Source organism: Nelumbo lutea, chromosome 2, assembly GCF_056320005.1.
Source record: "Nelumbo lutea isolate HS-2025 chromosome 2, American lotus-T2T, whole genome shotgun sequence".
Classification (NCBI taxonomy): domain Eukaryota; kingdom Viridiplantae; phylum Streptophyta; class Magnoliopsida; order Proteales; family Nelumbonaceae; genus Nelumbo; species Nelumbo lutea.
In genome coordinates, this window is record NC_142685.1 from 67,796,755 (window position 1) to 67,811,994 (window position 15,240).

A 15,240-nucleotide genomic window follows, 5' to 3' on the forward strand; every position below is an offset into this window, starting at 1 on the left:
TCAAAGATGGAAGCTAAACTACCGTATGTGGAACACCTGGTTTGATCTCTCAAATGCCATAGGAATACGATATTTTCAACAACTCAAGTGGAGGTCAGTAAAGACCTGGCGAGGCTTTGTAAGATCTCAACTGATTTGTTATCTTCATCAGATCTGACTGATTCAAATCCACCTCTTCCTTCTACAAAACAGGTTTGATCTGGTGTGATTTCAATAAATATGATCTCGCTATGAATTGCTTCAAGAAGGCATCGATCTAGTATTTAAGGTAGAGATAAATGAAATTTTTAACTATGGAGAACGAAAGCTTCTCTTAGATCTGAACAAAGAAAAATCGCCCTCTCCATGGGAAGTCTCAAATCAAAACCTCTTGTTGAATGGGTGAACGTCTATGCATTTCTTTTGTTGTATTTTATGTTAGTTTCTTTTCATATATATATATATATATATATATATATATATATATATATATATATATATATATACCATGTTTTTTTGTTAGCTTTTGCACAGTTTCTATGATTTTTTTCTGTAATTTCTGCTATTTATCTTCGTATTTTATGTTTTTATAATATAATTTCTGTTTTTCTGTATTTTTGTGTTAGTATATAATTTTTGTGTTTTAATAATTTACAAAAATTTAATGGGTTGGATGGATGGGTTAGGTGGGTCAAGGTGGGTCTGGGTTGAATCCAACCCATTTAATTTGCACTAGATGGGTTATTAATGAATTGGTGGGTTAGACGGATTGGGTTGAAGCTTAACCCAAACCATCCAATTGCCACCCCCCTACATCTCATTACCCATTTTAATTTTATCTTATCTCCATTCATCATCACTTGCCTCGCAGCTTTAAGATTTCAAATGAAATTTGTAATCTGGAACAGAAGGGGGTGTAATGACCCTCATAAAGTCTGATCCTAAAAAAGCAAATCAAAGAAAAAATCCAAACATTCTCTTCATGTCTAGAACAAAATTTGATACCCAAAAAATGGAAAAATTTGGGAACCAAACTAGGTTATAAGCAATGAAGTGGAGTGCCTACAAGGGGTTTATAATGAGGTCTTTTTGTTGTTGGAAAAATTAAATGTTTATTGATAAAATTTTCATGTCTGATAAGATCATTGTTTTAAACATAAAGGATGGTCCTTCAAACCCTCCATAGTGATTAGGCTTAGTTTATGGTAACATAAGTAGATCCCAAAGAACAAACTTTTGGGAAGAATTTAGTGAGCTCATCGGTAACAAACCAAATTGGATAACAGCCAATGACTTGAATGATACACTTGAATTGAGTCATTACAAAGTTAATCGACTAATCGTCACTGCCCAAGCAAAATATCTAAGCATCTATATCAGCTAATACAAAACCATGCCTTAATGGAAATCAAATCTAAGGGATCTAGCTTTACGCCTTTACTTGGTCAAATGAGAAAATGGGTGCCCAATGCATTAGACAGGGGCCTAACTACTCCCTGGTGGCATGAGTTATTCCCTGAATCTAGAAATATATTTTTAGATTACACCATACTACTTCTACACACTATTCCCAAAGTTTAAGGAATGCAAAAATGGAGTTGAAAAAATGGAACAAGGAAATATTCGGGTTTATTGAGACAAAATTGAAACACATAGAAGAAAAGTTGTTGATGTTAGACAAGATAGGGTTTTCAAGTGGTAGCCAAGAAAGGTTGGAGTTAATGAGAGAATATGAAAAATGGTTGATCAAAGAGGAGCAGTCATGAAAGATGAAATTGAGGGAATTGTGGTTAAAAGAAGGAGGAAGAAATACAAAGTATTTCCATCAACTCACAAAATTTAATAGAAGAAGAAATACACTAGATTTTCTGGAAAAAAAAATGAAAAGGAGGTTAATAAAAGCCTAGAGGATGTAGTTGAAGCATTTAAAAACTATGCTACCCAAATTCATGGACCTAGAAATGAAGATGCAATCCAAATTTAGGATCTGATATAGATTAAGCTAGCAAATACTGAAGTAGCAGACCTAATAATCTCACCCCTCAATGAGGAGATTAAAGTAGTAGTAAAATCCATGAGAGCCTACTCTATTCTTGGATTGCACACAACCAATCCAATTTCCCCCAACCTGAACTCCACATGCTTAGCTTACCACCCTAAAACCAAAAATCCTTGAAGGATCCAACAACATAGACCCGTTAGTGTTTGTAGTGTGTTGTACAAAATAATATCCAAATATTTGGTTCTTAGGATAGAGAAGAAAATGGATAAATTGATTGCACACAACCAATCAACTTTTATAAAAGGAAGACATCTTGGTGGTAAAAGAAATAGACCACAAAACGAGGAAATAAGGGGAAAAAAAAAGAAAAAATGGGTGTTACTAAAGATTGATGTGTCCAATGCCTATGAAATGAAAAGAGATTTTGACATCTAAATGTTAAAAGAGATGGGTTTCCTTGACAAGTGGTGTCAAATGGTTGAATTTTACTAAATACACCAACATTTTGCATAAAAATAAACGAGACTCAGAAAAATTACAAGTGATCTTTCATATTTGTTTATCATTGGAATGCAAGCCCTCTCTAGCCTATTCTCTATTGCTGAATAGAATAAAGAGATACAAGGTTTTAAAATATGTAGGGAGGGAATCCCAATCACACATTTACTATTTGCCGATTGACAAATCTTCAAAAAGTTTAAAGATGAAAAAATAAACTTAGCAAAGTTTGGAGCCCAGTTGTGGTGTTCATAAAAGAAAAGAAAGCTGTTTCATATGTTACAAATAAAATAGATGAAGTCTCACGAGAGATAACTGTGTGCAAAATTATGCTTTCAAGGAAGAACAAATCTTCATCACCAAGTAAACATAGGCAAAATTTATATCCCATGTTGGAAGAATCACACTAGTGAAATTAGTGTTATAGGCCCTAACCACATACATCATGTCAACCTTAATTCTCTGTAGAAAAAATAGTGGACTATAGAAAAACTTGAAAAACATTAATTCCTTGTGGGAAGGTTCCAACCACAAAACATCCATGCATACAATAGCTTGGGACAAAATCTACAAGCCAAAAAAATGGGGGTTTGGGATTTAGAAAAATGGGAGAGTTTAGCAAGGCTTTGTTTATGATTTAAACGCGGAGATTAATGACCTCTGCAAATGGCCTTTAGGGTCAAGTAATCAAAGAAAAATATGTGAAAGAAGTACCCTTATTTAATTTGAAGAAAAAACCAAGTGACTTTTCTTGGTGGAAAAAAGTTGTGGACTTAGTGGAATAGATCAAAGAAAACTTTTTCTAGCAAATAAAATGGAAGAATGGTGCATATATTAAACCCCTGGATCCCAACTCTATAGAGTGGCTCCCCTTTATTAAAAGAAAATTTACAAAGTCAACCTAATTTAGTCATTTACCATAATCTTCTGGGCCAATGTCATGGAGCACCATATGGAGAGCCAAAGTTCCACTAAGATTCCAATTTTTCATTTGGAAAGGTGGTGGAGTGGTATAAAAACAAAAGATAAAATGGTCTATTTGCAACAACAAGACCAACTTTGCATTTTCTATTTTAAAGCTAGAGTCGTGGCAACATCTATTCTTTTCATGCCATTATGCAAAAAGCAGTTCTGCTCATAGCACAAATAGAAATTAACCTAGATGGTGTACTAAAATTGTAGCTCTACTAGTTTATCTCTAATTGGATGAGATTAAAGTTAAAGTCCCTTCCCAAGGAAAGAAAGCAACTCTACATTGCAAAATTCCTTATCCTATTTAGACTTATTTGGAACATGAGAAATGCAAAATTACATGGTTAATCTCTCCTTTACCCAATTTAGCTAATTGAAAAAAGACATTCATTATAACCCCTACAAGACCCCCTCTGAAACCATCCATACAAGGCCAATTTCCTAAAATGCCTCTTGAATATTTGCTATATGTAGATGGTGCTTACATGCCATCTATAGGACAACAATAATTTGGTTCATAATTATAGTTAAGGATTTAATTGTTACCTTCTACAAGAAAATTGGCCTTTGGCAACGACCCAAATATTGTTTCCAATATAGAAAAACTGTTGCCAAATGTTTTACTTACAACTGAACAAACTATTGCTAGTGAAGCCGTTGTTAAAAGTGTTTTGCAACAACCAAGTGTTGTGAAATATATGTTTTTACAGTCATCCAATTGCTGGCAAAAATAATGTTTTGCAACAATCATTTGAAATTGTCGTCAAACAAAATGTTTTAGCAACAATCCATAACAATTGTTACCTATATAATTTTTTAGCAACAATAATTACTTGTTGCTTAATGGTACCATCCTTAATAATTATGTTAGTTGTTGCTAATTGTAAATTTGTAATAGTTGAATAATTGTATCTAACAATCATCTTAGACAACTTGTATAAATTGTTGTTGAATGGCCAACAATCAAACAATTGTTGCCCCAAAGTTCCTTATACAACGATTAAGTTAATTGTTGCCAATTGTACATTAGCAACAACTAAACAATTGTCTCTTATAAATATTTATGGCAACAATTTTTATGAATTGTGGTTGAATTAACAACAATCAAGCACTTGTTACCTTAAGGTTCCATAAACAACAATCAAGTCAATCTTTGTCAATTGTAAAATGACCACAATTGAATAAATGTTTCTCATAAACATTTGTAAATTGTTATTGAATAACATCCCAACTGTATTTATACACAAATATGTTAAAAATATATTACAATTTCCAAATTTCTATCATAAATAATACAATTAACACAGAAATTTGGTCTAATGTATCCACCCACATATCCAAGAGAAGACTAGTAACACCAAGGCAATGCATTCATTGCATAAAGTCTACAGTTCTCTCCCTGTATTGCCCTCTCAATCTGAAAATTTTTAATCAGTTGAATACTTTTATAATCATATATATGTCCATAAATGTCTTCATCTTCATATCTTACGTACAAGCACTTCTATTCATAACTCACATTCTGTGAGGAAGGGTCTTTACTTCTCCAATGCAAATCAAATCTATGTTATTTATATATAACAGTGAAAAGACAGATCTCGTTCTTTGATGGGATTGATCACAAATGGCATTGTTGGTTATGCAACAGGTGCAAGGTGGTTGATTGCCAGACATTACATTGCTACTCATCTTCGAACAACAGATCGATATTACCTCCACTTGGTGTTAAGGCTTAGACAGTAGAAACCTTGAACTTCCTTTCTTTCTTCAATCACATTGATAATCTTGTCTGAGAAAATTATCAACAACTAAGAACCTTCTCTCTCTCTCTCTCTCTCTCTCTCTCATTCAAACACACACACACACACAGAAACACGAATAGTCTCTTGCTCACCAGACGATGTGCACACTGATAGTTGGGTCCCTCAAGCAAGCATTTCTTATACCCTTGAAAAGCATGTATCAACTGTAGCTCTTGATTTAAGCATGCAACTCCTCTTAGACACAGTAGCGTCAATCCCAGGTTAGCAACTGCAACAACTACAAAGCGATCGAATTATAGAAAAAACAAAACCTTGGTTAAATGAAAAAAACTACGCGTATACTTGCGTACATGGAGTGCTTCTATGGGTTCAACTACTTCTACTTAATGTATATGCATGGAGAATTAATGCACATAAACACAAATTTCTATCAGCCCATGTGAATGCCCTACTATTCATGATGCACCAGATTTCAAGATTAGAACAACAATAGAGATATTGAACTAGTTCAATTACTATTGTTCAAATCTGTGGCATATTTCAGACTTAAAGTACCCACTTCAATCTGGGTTTATCACTAGGGAGTGAAATGCATTGAATGGATGAGTGAATCCAACTTTTGGCTTCTACTGATCAGCTTATAGCTCATGTCAATCTGAACTAAAGATTGTTGTGGTTAGGAATTTCCAGCCAAGGTCACCAACAGAGATTTTCTCTACATGGCCAAGTCTCTGAGGTTACTAAATGGTAAAGGTATTTTGGAGCTACCTACCATTTACCATATTCCGGAATATTTGGTAGGAGAGAAATAGAAGACTCTTTGAAGTAAATCTATTGCAGTTTGGGTTTTGGTGATGCCTGAATTTGTACAAGTCAAGAAAGAAAACCTTGGGGCCAGTCTATGGTAACTGTTAGATAACAAAGTTGTAATTTGGACAATATTGGTGATGATTAGTTTTCTTTTTGTTTTTGCTGACATTTGAGTTGATTCTTGGTGTCTCCTTAACACTTTCTCAGTTTGTAATTTTCGTTTTCCTTTTACTTATCAAAAAATACAAAAAACAATGTATAATTAGTTACAAGTGATCATTGACAGATTTATTTCTCATTGATGACAACGCTTTTCACTTTTTAAGTTGTGACTGATAATATGGAAATACTGTGAAGGCCAATTAAGTCAGCAGAGAGAGATACTTATGAGTAGTAGTTATTGTTGCTTCATTGGTATCCCCTAAAAGAAGAATGGATCTCCACTGAAAGGAAGTCAAAGGAGTGTGGACAAGGTTCAAATGAGAAACTAGATCCTGTAGGTTCATTCCTTTCTTACTTCTACATCAGAGCTTGAAGTTTTAAAAATGGTAGGAAATACTTTCATGGTTATAACCAATCAAATATATATAATATGTATATATATTCATATTTAATAATATTCAAGTCAATGTTCCTTATGAAAAAACATATTTTCATGGTTGTATATTGAAATTGGCTTTTCTTAGAACCTACTATGTGTCAACTATCAAGTTCCACCTATTAGTGTTTAAGTGTCATTATGGGGGACCTCTAGTGGCCTCCACAATTGGAGAATGGAACTACTAGAAAGGTTTCAGGGTTTCTGTTGAAGTTGATGCATAACCAGTGGTGTGAGAGACTCTTAATGCTGCACATAGCTTAATGACATCTAAGGGTAGCTTGAGAACCCCAAGTCATAAATATTTGAGATTCACTAAACATGTCATGGTTTATTTCAATAAAGAAATGGAAGTAGAAGACACCCAATTTGTAACAAGATGGATGAACAAAGACCCGTAAGAAGGGCATGGGTTGAAGTAGTAAGAGATTATTTAAGCAATCATAATTTAATAATAGATATGGCATTAAACACAACGGAATGGCAAAACAGGAACCATGTAGCCAACCCCATATAGTTGGAAGGCTTAGATGATGATGATAGATGAACAAAGGAGGGAAAGGTCCAATTAGTGTTCATTTAATTAGGGATGACAGATCTTTCACCTTCGGTTAGAAGATCAGCAATTGACAAGGTAGACCCACTGGCAAGACATTGGGATATTGGTCAGAAGGGCTTATTGGCTCAGTTTTTTATCCCTTGAGAAAGAGGTCTTTGTTATACATTATTTTCCTATCTAACAAAATTTCTTGCTGATCTGTTACCAGTTGGGGGAAAATAAAACACAATCATAATAATCTTCATGTATTAAATAATCATATTATGCACAGAAAAAAATTGTGAAAATGCCCACTCATCATTTCTCAAGACTGTTGCAATATCAGCTTGGTATGCTCAAAGCTCCTACAATATAGATATTAAAGAACACAATCAGCAAATAATTAACCAAGGTCAAAATAAAAGTTCCATAAAACCTAAACAAAAAAGAATTTAATATGGAAAAGTCTCATTGCACTCTGCGTGTATGCACACAAAGAAGAAGGTTTAAGTGAAGCTATATATCACAAAAAAAATATTGAAAAAATATTAAGCAATTTATTCACAATAATTTCTAACTATTATATTTAGATCATGTCAACCACATGTAGCATGTTAGATGGTATGTGCATGAGAAAAACTACATTGTTTTCCCACTTTCTATGAGATTTGGGTATTTGGCAACCTTTTTCTTATAAACCCCAAAACTTACTCTCCGTGGTGGAGTGGCCACCATGAATTTTATTCATTATAAAAAATGGTATTTGGCAACCTCATTTTATGATTTTATCAGCAACAAAATAACTCTGTGTTGATCATACAACGAAAGAATGATACAATTGTATAGTACAGTTTTAAATAAGACCTTGGAATTAGGTCCTACCCCTGCCTCCAAAAGAAGACTATTCCAGATGACAATGTGCCCTGGAATTAGGTCATACCCTAAAAGTAATGTGAATTAGCCTACAAAAGAGAACACACATATTAAACAAGATAAACTTCCTTGAAGAAAATGTTTTAGGACACATAATTACCTGCATATCCAAGGGTAGTGAAAAACCTACCTTCCTCCTTAAATGGAAATACATTTTTAAAGAATACAGATATTATTCCTTAAAATGCCGATAATATTAAGTTGCATAGAACCATAGCTAGAACAACCAATTACTAAGTTGGGGTGGTTATATCTAACTAAGTTGGGAAAAGAAAAAATTCCCCATATCAGGATGTAACATTTCATGATTTGGATGCTACAAATGCTCGACCACAAGGAGGACAAGATATAATATCCCTAATGGCCTAGATGATGAAACCTAGGCAGACTGAGATAATTGATAAACTATGACAAGAGATAAACAAGGTTTTGTTTTATGACCTTTTATCTAATGACTGACCATTGTCTATTCTTTTTAATTTCAAGATAAATTAATTTGGAGATTCCCAAATTCATATGGATTAAGCTTAGTTGAGGAGTTGTTGATGCTTGATGGCAGGTTGTGAACCGCTATATTGATGAAGGAGTGGCAGAGCTTGTCCTAGGAGTCTTATTTATTGATCAGATTTTCTATTTGTTCTAGCATTGGACTTGCTAAGGAAAGGAGAAGTGAAGGTTGTGAACCTTCTCTGATTTATGACCTTTTTTCTGAATCATTGATGGCAGCTGATTTTGACAATGGACTTCTGCTTGGGGATAGTATGTTTACTAAGAATGGTTCTATTTCGGGATCATACACTCAATCTGATCAGATTTCAACTGAAAATGAATTGAATTCCCATTTTGTCAATGGGAATGCCGATTTAATTTGATGATAATTTCAGGGATTTCAAAGATGCATTTTCAGAAATGGGAGCCATAAATTGCTCTTCTGAGCATAAGGTAGTGAATTTTTGGTCTCTTAATTTGTTATCATTAACCAAAATAAAACTTTGAAAAGCATGCTTGTTTATATTTTTCTTTTGGGCTTTTCGGAGAAACAAGGGAGTGATAATCATTCTAGCACTGAAGTAGAACTCATAATTGACAGTGAAATCCAGGTGGATAAATTTAATTTCGCTTATTTAGCTTTATGAATTTTGGAATTTAATAGCTTATATTTTAGATTTTTAATTGCACTACATGCAAAAACAAAACAGTCAAAATTCCGAGCAATTTTACCAAGTTATAACCTAGGTTTTCTATTTATTGAATTCATATTTCAATCTAACTCAACAATCCATTGTAAGGTTTTGTTTAAACTCATAAAAGATATCCTGATTTGAAGGTTACTATGCAACAATGTAAGATTTTTGTGTAAAAGAAATAATCAAGTGATGATTAAAGTAACGATTCATAAAAAAAATGTGATGATTAAAGTCAAACATGATCTACTCAAAGAAGCTAGATTTTTTCTTTTTTTCACAATAATTAAATTTTGTTTAGAAAACCAGAGAAAAAGGGGAAACCACGATGAGAGATTTCTAACTTCTACGAACTTCAAATGCATAGACTAACCTAAGATTGAATTTCTTTTGTGATCATATATTCTGCCATTCAAAGCTTATGGCCTGGAGAACGTCCAAGTCCGATCCTGCCTTTTTGAAAAAAAAAAAAACATCTACAATGTTAAATATAGAAAGAGAGAAAGATATGAATATTCAACTTTTGAATACACAAATTTTACCTTAATGTCTTCACCCTATTTGACTTGTTCGACCACAACGCCCTTATCTTACTCGACCTATCATTCAGAGAATAAAAATTCTAATGGTGACAAATTGAGACATTTACAACCTAAATCTATGGAATCGGGAACGAACTCTGAGAGTGAAAGAGTTCTAACCTATGCTGACTTCTAATAAATAACTTTAGACGAAGACGGTGTTCCACCGCAAAGTCGAACTCGGTGATGGTGTTCTAATTCTAAGTCGAAGATGAAGAGTCGAAAGAGAGATGGAGGGAGAATTGGGAATTTGGGATTAGCGCATGAGTTTCATTGGAGGGAAAAGTATAAAATGTGGTGGCCTAGTGGCGGGAAAAGGAGAGTTCTAATTATGTTTTTTAAGAAAAATATCAAGATTTAATTTAGGGTAAATCTCTTAAACACACCCTATGTTTGGCCTAATGACACGTGGTACCCCTACTATTTAGCTATTGTCTTGTGGTACTCTTAAGTTTTCTGTCAATTGTCCAACTCCTCTGTGGTTACTCAACCGCCGGATCCCGTTTGCATGTGACACCACGTGATTGATACTTTTTTCCATAATTTCCAAACTACCCTTTTATGGTTGAAAATAACATTTTGGTCTTAGTTTGGGCTCACTGGCTATGTCAACAATGAATCGGTTCGACCTATCACCAACATTGGAATTAATGCTCACCGGTGTCTAGTTGCTAGTCATCGGCATAGATTGTCAGCGCCGGCATCGTTGGTGTGGTGGACTCTTCGTAGAGTAGGTTATCAGTCACTCACATCCTCTTACAGAACGACAACCCCATGGAGGGTTTTGAAACCCATTTTAACTTACAGCATCGGCACCGTCGTTGGTGACCCCAAAAAGGTTTTGAAACCCACAATGTGGGGGAGGATAATGACGGTGACCCCAATGCACTACGCCACAACCAATGCGGTGTGGGGGAGGAGAGAGGAGAATGGTGATGGGATTTCGATTTCAAATAGATGCAGTCATTGACTATCACCCCACAGCACGCCCAGCCCCACCTGTTACACCCCCTCTCGATGCACACCCAACCCCTCCCCCCTCCCCCCTCCCCCGGCAATCCCAACTCCCACCCCCTTCCACCTCGTATGCCCCTGTATGTGACCTCTAATCTGTTCTAATGATTACAGGTACAGCATTGTGAGTGGGCACCATGAACATTGGTCGACAGTTATATGGGTGCCACTACTATGTATGTAGGTTATCAATTAGGTAATTTTGTTATAGTTTTCCCAACATGGTCTATGTTTAACAACATGTATTGTTATAGTTTACCCCCGATAAACGATGCAACTTTTTTCTTATGGAAAGATGAAGTAATGATGTGTCCCTGTGGCATTGGGCTATGTCGAGTGTTCACATCGAAAAATCCTAATAGCTAAGGAAAATGGTTATGGGTATGTGCAAAGCCTCAAGTAAGAAAAAAATTTGTTATTCCATAATTATTTTGTTTAATGACTTATGAAAATTCAATTTTTTTTGTAAGATGCAGGTGATTATAAATTCTTTTCATGGGTAACACTAGTGGATAATGTAACCATGAAAGGACATGATGATTTAGGACCTTCTAGAATAAATGAAAGGTCATCTATGGACACATTGGATGAAGTAGTTGTACAATCTGAAAATGATAATTTGGATAGGATGTCCAAATTTTGTAATAAGTTATTGAAGCGTATCAAGGATTTACGCACAAAAGATTCATGATGTGGCTTTCTAATCTTGTCATTAGTGTTTAAAGGTATCTGTTTAATCAAACAGTTGTAAAAATTCATGAACTAGTAGCAATTGTACTCTCTCTTTCTCTCTCTCATATATTTTATCAAACATTGAAGGTATTTGTTTAATCAAATAGTTGTGAAAGATTCATGAACTAGTAGCACTTTTTTCATATATAGACTGATTTCATAATTGGTTCTATAACATGCACAAAACCAGTTCAACACTGTCAAACATGGCAAGTTAATGGGTCAGACATGTACAAAATGTTTGCTATAATGTATTTGCCCCTGCATTGAAATCAATACCAGGACTGTCAAATTTAGTAGTCATGGGTGGAGTAATCAAGTTCCTACTACAATTGTGTCATTAGTGAGCCAGTCAAGTTCCTGCTACAATGTAGAGCAACAACTTTTCCTCCTTGCTCAACATAAGGAATAGCACCCAATCCAGTCAAATACATTAAATCAGTATATTCAAAGATAGACTATCAGTTATGAAATCAGTCTATTCAAATTATTCTCTCCTCCCTATCAGTTATGGAATCATAATGCAGTTAGACTATCAGTTATGAAATCAGTATTCATTATATTCAAAGATAGACTATTAGTTATGAAATCAGTCTATTCAAATTGTTCTCTCCACCCTATCAGTTATGAAATCATTATATTCAAGATAGACTATCGGTTATGAAATCAATCTATTCAGTTGGGGTTTCAACTCTTTCAACTCAATCAAACACCTGCATCCATATGGAATTAGTCCATTCAGTTGGGGTTTCAATTAAATCAAACACTTGCATCTATATGAAATTAGTCCATTCAGTTGGGGTTTCAACTAAATCAAACACCTGCATCCATATGAAAACAGTCCATTCAATTGGGTTTCAACTGAATCAAACACCTGCATCCATATGCAAGTTAATATGCAGAACCTATATCAACTTAAACAAACACTTACATCAAACACTTGCATCCATATGCATTAAATCTAAGGAATTCAAATGAATTCTAAAGAATTCCAAAAAGTAAGAACTTTATCAATACAAAAGTTCTATAATCATTAACAAGTTCATATGTTCTTTCCTACATCATTGTTCTAAAGTTCAAAATATAATCACTAACAAGTTCTATGTGTCAAAATATATCAAAGTTCAAAGTATTCCAAAGTTCAAAAAAATAACATAGTTGAAAGTTGTGTTCCTCTGCCTCTCATGGTTGGGAGTATCTCAAATCCTGGTTATTCTGTTCCTTTGTACATACACCAATTAGAATGAAAGTCAGTACAAACTTCAGCTGACATACTAAACTGTTATGAGAAAACAAAAATGTCCTCACCTATCTTCCTAATAAAGCAATGTCTGGATGTTGCAAGTTCCCAATGTCAGCTCTACCACCTATACCTCCCCCTCCCCCTCCCCCTCCCCCATCCCCCTCGTTCTACAACCCCCAGACATTCCGCTTGCGCTACCACCTACTGCTCTTGATGATGAACCAGTAACAACTTGTGTAAAATAGCCCCTCTCCTTGGTGGCAAGACTTTCCTTCTTGCAGATTGGGTATGATCATTATCAGCAACAAGCCCTCCACCCTACAATTCACATACCCTAGTTAGTATACAGTACACAAGTAAAATACCATTCATAACTTCAATTGTGTTGAGTCTTGAGTGATTTTTTTACCACTAGAGCCTCTTTATTCATATTCGAAGGAAGGGCTCCATAATTCTTTCTATTGTGCCCTATTACACCACAAATGGAACACCTAACTGTCTTTCATTCTAGTGGGGTACGGTATAATGGGGTTGTTTCATCCTCTTCTCTTCTTCTCAGGGTTGGGGGTTGACCTGGCCTCCTCCTCACTATGGGGGGTTTAACTGGGTGGTGTTGCACTTGTTGCTAATATTTCTATATTGGGAGAGCATGAATAAAATGATTGTATACATTTTCATATGTTGCCTTGTCACATAGGTCCTCCACCCTATTTCTTGTAAAGGTAAACATTGCAGGTGCATGAGCACAAGGTAGGCCACTTATATCCCAAACCTTACATGTACATGACATTAAATCCATCTTGGTGACATTTTCAACCAAGTCAGCTCCTAGTGTTTGAAATTCACATTGCCCTGATTGGAAAACCCTAATAGACCTGTTCAAACACAATAAATAAGTAAATGTACAATGAAGTGCTCAACCCAAAAAGCACAATAAGTAAATGGGCAATAAACATCACCTAACTTCCCTTGATCTCCTGCCAATGATTGATTGCACTTTAGGCAATAGACCATACCTAAGTGTACTGGATGTCTTGTGCCTATAATAAATCTTTTGCATCCATCTTTTCCTTATGTCCAACATCTCAACAATCGGCATTGCTTTGGCCTCCTCAATCCACACATTAAATGACTTTGTCTAGTTGTTTGTTATGTCATTAGACTTAACTAATGGGCTAAACCCATGTCTGGACCATGTGTTAGGGGGATCCTGCTAAGTGATTCAAATGCATCTCTAGACATGCTTTTGATTACTTTCATGTAATGAATAAAGTCAAATTGGGTATATGATTTCCTAACAGCTCATACAACATCCTTCAATGCCTTCCCCTTGAATGGCTTTTTGAAATTGCTATATAGATGTTGTAGATATAACTTATGATTTGCATTAGGCATGCAACATGATACTGCTTCAACAATGCCCTACAAACAAGAATCACATTTATTAGTGCTATTTGTAATCAAAACAAAAGAAATTATGCATGAACTCAACCAAACAAATATATACATACCTCCTGCCTATCTGACATAAATGTCCACTTGTGTGGGTCATCAATACTCGGAGCATCTCTTAACTCAACCAATAACCATATCTAACTGTCTCTACTTTTAACTTCCACCACAAAATATGCAATAGGAAAATTTCCCCTATTGCACCAGTCTTGGTGTGGCAACCATCCAGTCCAATTATCTTTCTACAACCATCCAATAACTCATCCCTTGGACCTACAAGGCATATGAATACTCTCTTGAAAACCCCATATATGTCTTCTTTTGAGGCAAGTGGGGTATGCAGCTTCACAACAGACCTAGGATTACTTGCAAACAAGACTGTATAGTACTGAGGGAGTATTGCATATGAATCTTCTAAGGACCCCCTGATCCTATCAACAACATTAAGCTTGGCCTTATGTACTTTCCTCCAACTCACATCTATCCCAAGCATTCTCCTAATTTTAGATCTAAGCATGCTGTTTGACATGGTAGGATCAACCCTTAACAACCCTTCATTCTTTGTTGACAGCCATGTATTTGTTGCCTCCCTATTTGTAGTCATCCTGATACAACCTATGTGTATCATTGAGGGTCTCAATTAGGAAACTGCCTCCATCATGGCTAGGGGAGGCATAAATACTCCAGCCACAGTCAACTACAACACACACTCCAGTAATCCTACACTTCTCATTTTTTATTCTTTTAATCTCTATACCTTCTACCACACAATATTGTTTTAATGCTTGCTTAAACTCTTTTGCATTGGTAAACTCCATACCAACCCAAAATCTTGGTAAATCAAATATTTTATGAAATATATAATTTTTTATCTTTCTTATATTTTTTATCATGTTTCCTAGTTGAAATTGTAAATTTGATAAATAATAAATAAGATAATA